The sequence below is a fragment of the Haemaphysalis longicornis genome, unplaced genomic scaffold (genome assembly GCF_048455015.1).
Source record: "Haemaphysalis longicornis isolate Haplotype H1 unplaced genomic scaffold, Haemaphysalis longicornis Haplotype H1 scaffold_5, whole genome shotgun sequence".
In the NCBI taxonomy this organism is placed as follows: domain Eukaryota; kingdom Metazoa; phylum Arthropoda; class Arachnida; order Ixodida; family Ixodidae; genus Haemaphysalis; species Haemaphysalis longicornis.
In genome coordinates, this window is record NW_027526385.1 from 195,051,752 (window position 1) to 195,060,742 (window position 8,991).

Below are 8,991 nucleotides of genomic sequence, written 5' to 3' on the forward strand. Positions count from 1 at the left end.
GTAGGATATATGAGCATTACGGGGTTCACTACTTTTTACCAAATTTGGCTAACAAACATAACGGAAACGCAAACGGAACCCCCATGACGCTCCGCATCCTACTCATGGTTCCCTTCGGGGAGATGGGTGTAATTTTTTTCCCCGTCTAGACATTGTCCCACATCAGCGAGTCCATAATCCGCAACAATTTCGGATAACAAATTAGTACTAGCATTTCTATACGCGTTGTTACTTGTTTTATCCCGGGCAGAAATTACGCAGTTGAAATCACCGATTATAATGAGCATTCTGTCTGTATCAACGTGTTGCCTGAGAGTCCCCAAAAAATTTTCCCTCTCGTTTGCATCATTTGGAGCGTATACACATACAATTCGGAAGTTGACAAGACTGCAATCACACACAACAAGCCTACTCGAACGACACGACGTCACACTCCACAACCAGACCCGGCAGTTTCTTCAGCAACAATACACATCCCGCGGAAGTCCCAGCATGACTTACGCAAGCCTAGTACCTCGACGTGAAACGACGCGCCATGCCAAAGCCATAGAACGGTGTAGCTGTATTAAATATGAAGAAACCAAAAAGGAAAAAATACTTAGAAACAACGTACAAAAATTAACGCTGGAGAAGGGCAGAATGCCCGGGGTGTTTAAGGACGACATTGCACAGATAAAGCATAAGCTTGAACTTACCGACGAAGAATGCTATCGCGGTGCCCTAGTACGCGCGAGAGCAAGCAATGGGCATGCGAGGCGCGCACAAAGCGTGCGCTCGGATTAGAAAAAGCACATGCAAGACGCAGTCAGATCAAGGAGATAACTTACATGGGGAAAGTAACGACCGAAAAAAGCGAAATCGATAACGCTTTTTACGAGTACTACTAAGCACTGTTCGCTCTTCAGGCTGTGGACGCAGAAAGCTTCAAGCGGGATTTCATTGACTGCTGCCTCGTTTGGAAGACGACATGAAGGAGTGGCTTGAACGAGCTATTTCGGAAGACGAAGTGAAATGTGCCATTGAAAGCCTGAACCCGGGAAAGTCGCGGGGGCCGGATGGGTTAAGCGCTGCTTTTTATAAGATGTTTAAATGCGAAATGGTACCCGTGCTAACGAAGATGTTTAATGCAGCGTATGAAATTAAAACACTGCCCCAATCATATTCCACGTCCCACTCAGTCCTCATTCCTATGACAGATGAAGCGGAGAAACTTAAACTTGTCAAGTCGTACCGGCCAATATCATTAACAAACGTGGACTACAAAATCTTTATGAAAGTTCTGGCACAAAGGCTTCAAAGTGTTGTCCAACAAATTGTAGGGCCACATCAGACGTGCGGAATTAAGGGTCGCAATATTTTTACAAATATCCATAAAGCAAGGTGTGTCCTCGAGTGCTGCGACGCCCTAGCTGCACACGGGGTTGGCAGTCCTGCAGATTGACTTGGAAAAAGCGTTTGATTGTGTGTCACACGAGATATTTTTTTTTGTATTTTGGACCATGTGAACGTTGGATTCGTTATTAAAGAGGGCGTCGCCCTGGCGTACCGCAATTGCACTACGCGGCTGATCAGGAACAAAAAGTTGGGAACCCCAATTGAAGTGCAAATGCCCGTGTGTACGAGATTTCGGCGCACGTTAAAGATCCCCAGGTGGTCAAAATTAATCCGGAGCCCTCCACTACGCGCCTCATCGCCTGCGTTGCGTCGCCGCGTTAAGCCCTACAATCAATCAATCAATCAATTGAAGTGCAGCGTTCGGTACGCCAGGGCTACCCCCTCGGCCCCCTATTGTTTTGCATATACATCGAAAGCCTGTGTATGAGTATAATCAGAAATGGTGCCATCGAAGGTTTTCGACTGCATGAGTCTGAAGTCAAACTTTTGGCCTACGCAGACGACGTGGCTGTTTTTTGTATGAACGAAGAAAGTGTTCAGTTGGTAGTTGACACAGTCAAAAAGTTTGTCATGGTGACGGGTAGTTTTGTGAACTGGGCAAAGTGCCTGGGATTTTGGCATGGGGAATAGTCATCAACACCTTCAACCTTTGCTAATGTTAGTTGAGTCACCAGTCTAGTGAAGTATTTGGGCGTTGAACTGGAATATTACAGGGATAGCGAACCATACTGGCGTAGCCAGACACAGGCGTTGAGGGAGAAGGCCGAGAAATGGAAGGGGGCAAGGTTGTCAATTTTTGCAAGGGCCACGGCATGTAACTTATTCTTTGTAACGAAGATCTGGTACATTATGCAGGTACTGCATTTTTCGCGAATCAACGTCCAAAGGCTTCACCGGGTATTTGCGGTGTTCGTTTGGGGATCACATGGGAGAGGTGTAGCAGAACAAACCTTTTTCGGAGAGTCCGAGATGGTGGCTTGGGGCTGGCGCACCTTTGTGTGCGACAGCTGGTAAACCGGTTTTTGTTTTGGCGAGATGTTCGTGACCCGTTCTTGCAGAGTGTCATGCAAGTACGGCTGGCGTGTGCTATGCCGGAATATGTAGTATCAACATGGTGCATGCCAGGTGGCGTGTATGGGTATTTGAAGGAAATAGTTATGACGGCCCGCTTTCTATTTGCACGTTTTTCTGGCGGGTACCTGTCCTCTGTGACCCGCAAAAAAACCGTATAAGGACATTTGCGACGTTGCTTTCCCGTCCCAATGTATAGATATAATTACCGTGCTGGGCCAGGCCAAAATGTGCTAAAGCGCGTCAAAAGAATGGAGGTTAACCCTGGAGTGAAAACCTTTTTCTTCAAATTACACTGAGGCACTTTGTCTGTTGGAACCTGGATGCAGGATACAGGGATATTTGTGCCATGGGGAACTCAGTGTTCAAGTTCTAAACAGCCAGAAGCGACGGAGCACGTTTTCTGCACTGTTGGGCTGCGGTATTTTGGTGGGATGTTCTCAGAGGACCCTTCATAAAGACTTCCCGCGGCTGAGCCCCCATGGCATACGCTTTGTAGCTGTAGAAAACGCGGAGGGGGCACCCTTGGACCTCGTTATGTTGGTGGCCCTGCATAGCATATGGCGCTCGCGCATGGCCTGGCTCCATGGTGATGTGGACGCCCGCCCTACGTGGATATGTTTTCGTGAGTCCATATCCCAGTACGTAGAAGTGCAGAAGCGCAAGGCATGCGCTCCTGAGTGGCTGTCGAGGATAGAACCCTTGACTACGCTTAGGGAATTTTAGAGACATCAGCCTTCATAGGTTGGTGGCTTGTCGCTCGAGTTGCTCATGTAAATAAGTTTGTGTTGTGGTTCTGTGTTGTGTCGAAGACTGGCATTAAAGAACAAAAAGTGCTCGTAGCTAAATAGGTAAGACAATGGCTCTCGCTTTGTTACTCTATTAGTTCCAGGTTCGATTCCTGGTGGTACCAGTAAATTCTTTTATTTGTTCGCGCGAGTTTTCTAATGGTCGCGAAAGAACTCTTTGGGGGTAGAGGTAAAAAGCTTTGCTTTAAAACGTGTATATATCCATATCGTCGCCATCCGTCACACGAGCTTAGCTGAGTTTGTAGATATAGCGTGTCGTTCACATGAATAACGGTGGAAAACACGGAGCGTCTCTGCAAACGGAAACGCTGCTACACGCGCGACCGCGGAAAGCATCTGCCAGCATGCTAAAGAAGGGGCGCGCACGACTCGGCATACCGCAGCACGATAAACTTGTCGCCGCCCGCCAAAAAATGCCTGTTTCTGAAAACCAGTTTACAAATGCGCGAAAGGCAGTGATAGTGCAGTGAAAAATTGCGCTGAGGGTCGTTGGCGGCGCGGCTTTGCAAAGCGGTGACCGAATAACTGCGGCGACGCTGAGCCAAACAACCATGCCTGACCCGGACTCGGACGGTCCTGTTCGCCGCGACAGCGGCGTATGCAAGAAACGCAAGCGGGCCGTAGTTGTTGGTGAATTCTTCAATTATTGTCGTGATCGAGCTTGTTCTGTTTGGGGCTTTAAGCGCTCGTTCCCCCTACTCTAGAACCGTCGTGCCGACGCTAGCATGGCCAATTCGAAAAGCAGTGCCGCGCAGCCGGCAGAAGGCGGAGCATGCGCGTCGGTGAATAAAACAAAGGGTCCCGTGCCGACAAGCGGAGCCAACAGCTTCGCGTCTCTCGGAGCGCAAATGTCCTGCCAAGTGTCCTTAGGCTGTCTTGCTACGAGCTGGTCAGCTCGCAGCATCTAGGGCGCTTTGAGGCGCGAACAGAGAACGAAAGGTCCAAGCCTGATAGCCTTCGAACCCTAGATCCCCTCTAAGCATCCAAGAAGCGCAGTGACAATCAAAGCATGACTCATGGCACATAACAATGGCTTCAGCTAATACACGGAGTGTGTGGTAAATCAAGCTATCACCTGGTAGCAGTCATGCGAGAGGCTGACGGGCCCCTGCGTCAGCGGCGCCTCGGGAAAGACGCGAACTTTCAAGGCATCTGCAAGCGTTGATGAGGCTATCGAGTTTTCTAAATGTCCCCAGTCGCCAACCTTTCAGGGCGGTCTAATCTTGAAACGCTTTCATGACCAGTAGGAGGGATATTTTGATACTTGAGCATACAATCCCAAAATGGGGCAGCTCTGCGCGGGTGCATCTCCTGTGCATTGCTTTGAAGTTTGAACGATAGATCAAGCGCATGGACGAAGACAGCGAAAGAGATACATAGAGGGGAGGGAGAGAGACAAAGAGAATAAACTCTTAAAAAAGAATAAACTTCAGACAAAACGATCCTAATCTGACACACATTTGTGCGGCTATGAAATTCCTGAAAGAAGAATTGTGCGACATGGGTAAACGATGCTAGGGAGAGAGGACATTTAGAACACTGGAAGGGTTCACCTGAGGGGAGTAAGAGGCCGCAAACAGAAAATACAGTTAGGAATGGAACAAAGAATTTGAATAAAACAGGCGGGGTGTTGCTTACAACCTAAGCCCCGGTGCAAAAAGAAAGGTCTTGATCATGATCATCACCATCGTCGTCATCATCATCATCAATTGTCATATTTAGGTTGAAAACAGGAGCGTGCGCTGTAATGATAAGGCCACTTCATGGCCCCCTCGGTGGCAGGAACCGTTTCAAACAGGACTGATGACGATGTCATGCGCGCCCCGTTGCCACGCTTTCGATCCGTTTGTGCAAGCTTCGTCGTCATCCTCTTTTCCGAGTCGCTCTGAATTTGGAGCAATTGCAGTGCACTGGAATGCGGCGCGTCTGCGGCGCTTATTGAAACGCAGAGAGACTAACGCGAGACAACTAGGCTGCATTGCAGTATATAGTCAAGGACGAAATCAATTTTTACGTAGCTGGACTTTCTCTTCTCCTGTAATCGCAATCGACCCGCGACAATCCATGTCTTCTTGGCCAGTTTCACTGGAGATTTCTGCCATTTCCAAGGCAATTTTGTCGGCCAACCAGCCAAGCCTAGCCAATCCTGTCGAGGCACTGACAGTATGGCATCGGGGGAGCCGTGCTGTGGAAGCAACCAGTCGCGACCGCCGCGAAAAACAGGCATGCGCCTTATACCTGTGCTACACGGTCGTTTCAAAGACCTTCGGAAGTCCGTTGAACCGATTGTCTATCGAGGGCCCCCATGTAAATACATAGGGAGCAGTTGTGGAGGAGAGTCCAATCGTCAATAGAAAGTTGCCGTCAATAGAAAGTGCGCAAAGTTTACAAGCATTCCTCACAGAGGTACACCCACGTCTCCTGAACGAGTACCACCGACAACAGCAGCGCAGGCTATCGTTTCCGGTTCCGAAAACGACTATATGACGTCACTTTGAACCGGCCAGACACGCCGGCCAATGTGTCGTCACGCCGAAAGCGATTTCACTAGTGCTGCCAATTTGTGGAAGCTCGCGGCCGGGACAATCAAAGTCGATTTTCGATGTGATTCCGGCCCCGGATCGCTGCAAAAATGTTTGTGAGGCATCTGTACAAACTACGGAAGCCAATTATATAATGTTTTCCGCGTCAAAATTTGGTGTCAGTACTCCTTTACAATCACATCAGCCGAATGGAAGCCGCTCGCTTTCCACCCTCCATGATTAAAAGTGTGTGGGAAAGCATCCTGTAGAAGGTAAAACAAGTGCAGGAGCAGAAAGAAAAAATGAAAATGCATGTAATACCCAACTTTCACAGGCTTTTACACAATGTCAAGAAGGTCGCACCCTGGTATAATGTGCATGTTGTGTTTTCTGTGCCGCGGAAGCTGGCTAAGGTTTGCCCCATGATAGCTTAGAAGGCACCGGAAGCATGCTCAAAGAACGCAACACGCTACACTGAGTGTGTCAGCAATGGCATTTACAGTATCTCCTTGAAGTGCGATAGGGTGTATACTGGACAAACAGGATGCTGCTTCAATGAACGTGTGAGAGGGCACCGGTTGGTAGTCAGCAGCAACATGGGCGGGCATCTAGCAGACCAGTGCAAGCGCCGTGGGTGTGAGCCATTACTGGAAAAGACGGCCTTTCTAAAAAGAGCAAAGAACAAAACGGAAAGGAAGATAACCGAGGCAGTCTTTATAAAAAGAGCAGGCGACAGGTGCCCCAGCGTGCCGTCACTGACATTAAGTGACAAAGAAATGTCCTTTATTAGAGACAGTGTGTAATGGAATAGTTTAGAATGTGCAGTAGTCGTTCCCCTCGTGGTTCATTTTGTGCCTGTAATACGCGCGCCCACTCTGGTTTGTTAACTTCTGGCCTGCGCAATTATCCTGCTATGCTATCTCCAATGTTGCACTTGTGCATACCAAAAATTCTAATCCCCCGTTACAGCTGTTAGTTGGACAACACCTTTGCTTTGTTATTCGTTTTTTTCCTTTACAAGTCGTAAATAAGTGTGGTTTTCTTGGAATAAATAGCTGGAAGTTGGCTTATCTGGTCTTCATCCACGTCTGTTTAGCTCCACGTTTTCTTTTCATTCTTGTTTTGCATGGGAGCTTTAACCAGAAAGCCTGTGGCATTCGGCAACAAAGAGCTGGAGCGGAAAACAGAGCAAGGACTCACAGCTCGAGAACGCCCCTCATGGTAGAATGAACGGTTCATCAACGCTGTGATTGCCTGTCATCGTGCGATTTAGATTGCCCAGGCGTCTTTACCGGCATTGTGTTTGCATTGAAGGAAGGTGGCAGGATAGTCTCCGCAAAGTCATGCGTCAAGGATACTATTCTTGTTGACACTGGACAGACACAAGCCAAAATTACTGGCTACTAGACTATTTTTGCACACACAGTGGTCACTTTCTTTCTTGTCTTCCCACAGTTGGTAACACACCCTTACATAATGCATGCACCACAAAGAATGCCACAAATGCAAATTACGAGCAGACTTATTCCACACAGTCTGGAACTGCCCTATAATTTGGCAACAGAACACCTACCAAACATCCAGAGAGTCCTGGGATTTAGCACTGTCCAGCTCGGACCTTTCGACACAGCGTGAGCTGCTAGAGAGAGCCAAGCTGGGAGCCTTTGCTACTGGAGTCCTGGAAATAGGACTTCACCCATAACTCTTTCCACATTCCCGTCTTCCTATTTTCAAATAAAGTTTACTCTCTCTCTCTCTCACGTTCATCGCAGATGAGTTGGGGTGCATCAAATTATTTGTTACATGGAGCTGTTTTTTATTTCACTAAGGGGTTCAACTCGCAGGAAGAAGCTTTATTTCATGTAGGGCATTTTCGGCTGCAGCATGGCCCATTTGTTTTCTGGCTATCTCACTCGTACTATCGATTCCTAAATTTATAACAGTAAAGAAACAAGAAAAACAGAAGCCAGAGCACAATTTAGGGCATGGGACATTCCTAGCTGCTCATTGTTTTGATACTTGCTGTAAGACTTGTAAAAGTCAAGCTGGCATAGATCCCTAGATCAGCTTGTTTTTGTTTTGGAATCGGCATTTTCAGTACACATGCTGTTGTCTTCATGGCTATACACTACCGTGTCACTCGCTTCATATATACACACATTGAGATCGCAGTGGTGGATCTAAAGTATACCATCCATTACAGGCCAGGCATGGGCGCGACATATTGGGTAGTGACAAGTGGCCTGCATACATCAGTTCCCACTGGAGTGGCAGGATGAGTGCTTCGGGCAGGCTAGGGGCACCATGAATGACGTCAGGATATGCTGCAAGAGAAAGAAATGGAACATCGTGAATGAAGCAACGTTCACGCAGCAGTAAACAAATAATCTACGACGACTGAAAAGAAGGGCAAACGATCAAGAGAAGACCACACAAGCAGTGGTCCTGCCCTCTGTTGTTATCCTGGTCGTTCCCACTGCATTTCCATCAGTTATTGAACGCCGACTGGCTTCACTATTAAATATGAAAACACACAACGAAGTAAGCATGCCTTGGCGGGAACTCCTGGCAAGCAAATGTACTGGTTGCAGTAAGGAGGTACAACAGGCTGAAGCAGCGTGTTACAACGCCCTCACGAACCACACGCACACACGAAAACCTTGCCAACAGCGTTCCGTCACGCTCTAACTTCACGCATAGACTGTACTGCAAGTTCATTTTCGTTACACGATTAAGATGGGTTAGGACAAGGCACGTTGCCTGGAAAAATCGCTGAAGATAACAATTGATGTTAATGACGCCACACTGAAGAAGAGACAAGGAAACGCCATGGGCGAGACGGGTTTGAATGCGAGCAAGTTTCCGGGCCGGGCAACGAACCGTCAACAGCTCGCGATCGCCGACAGACGCGAACAGAGCAGCATCAACAGCGACAATAATGCAAGACGGTGAGAACGTGGCGTTAAGATTTTCGTAAAAGGCGCTATTATAATTGTCGCGAGCCCAAAGCAACCGTTGCAGTAGCAAGTATGTGGACAAGATTGCAGACCCATTGCAAACCCGCCAAAAAGGAGCGCTCACCTGAGTCGGCAGATGGTAAACGGTCGGACGCTCACAGCTGAGTGCAAAGCCGTAATGCCATAACACGCTGGAAGTCTTGAACGACGATTGAGTGGGTGGCAACCATCGCCAGT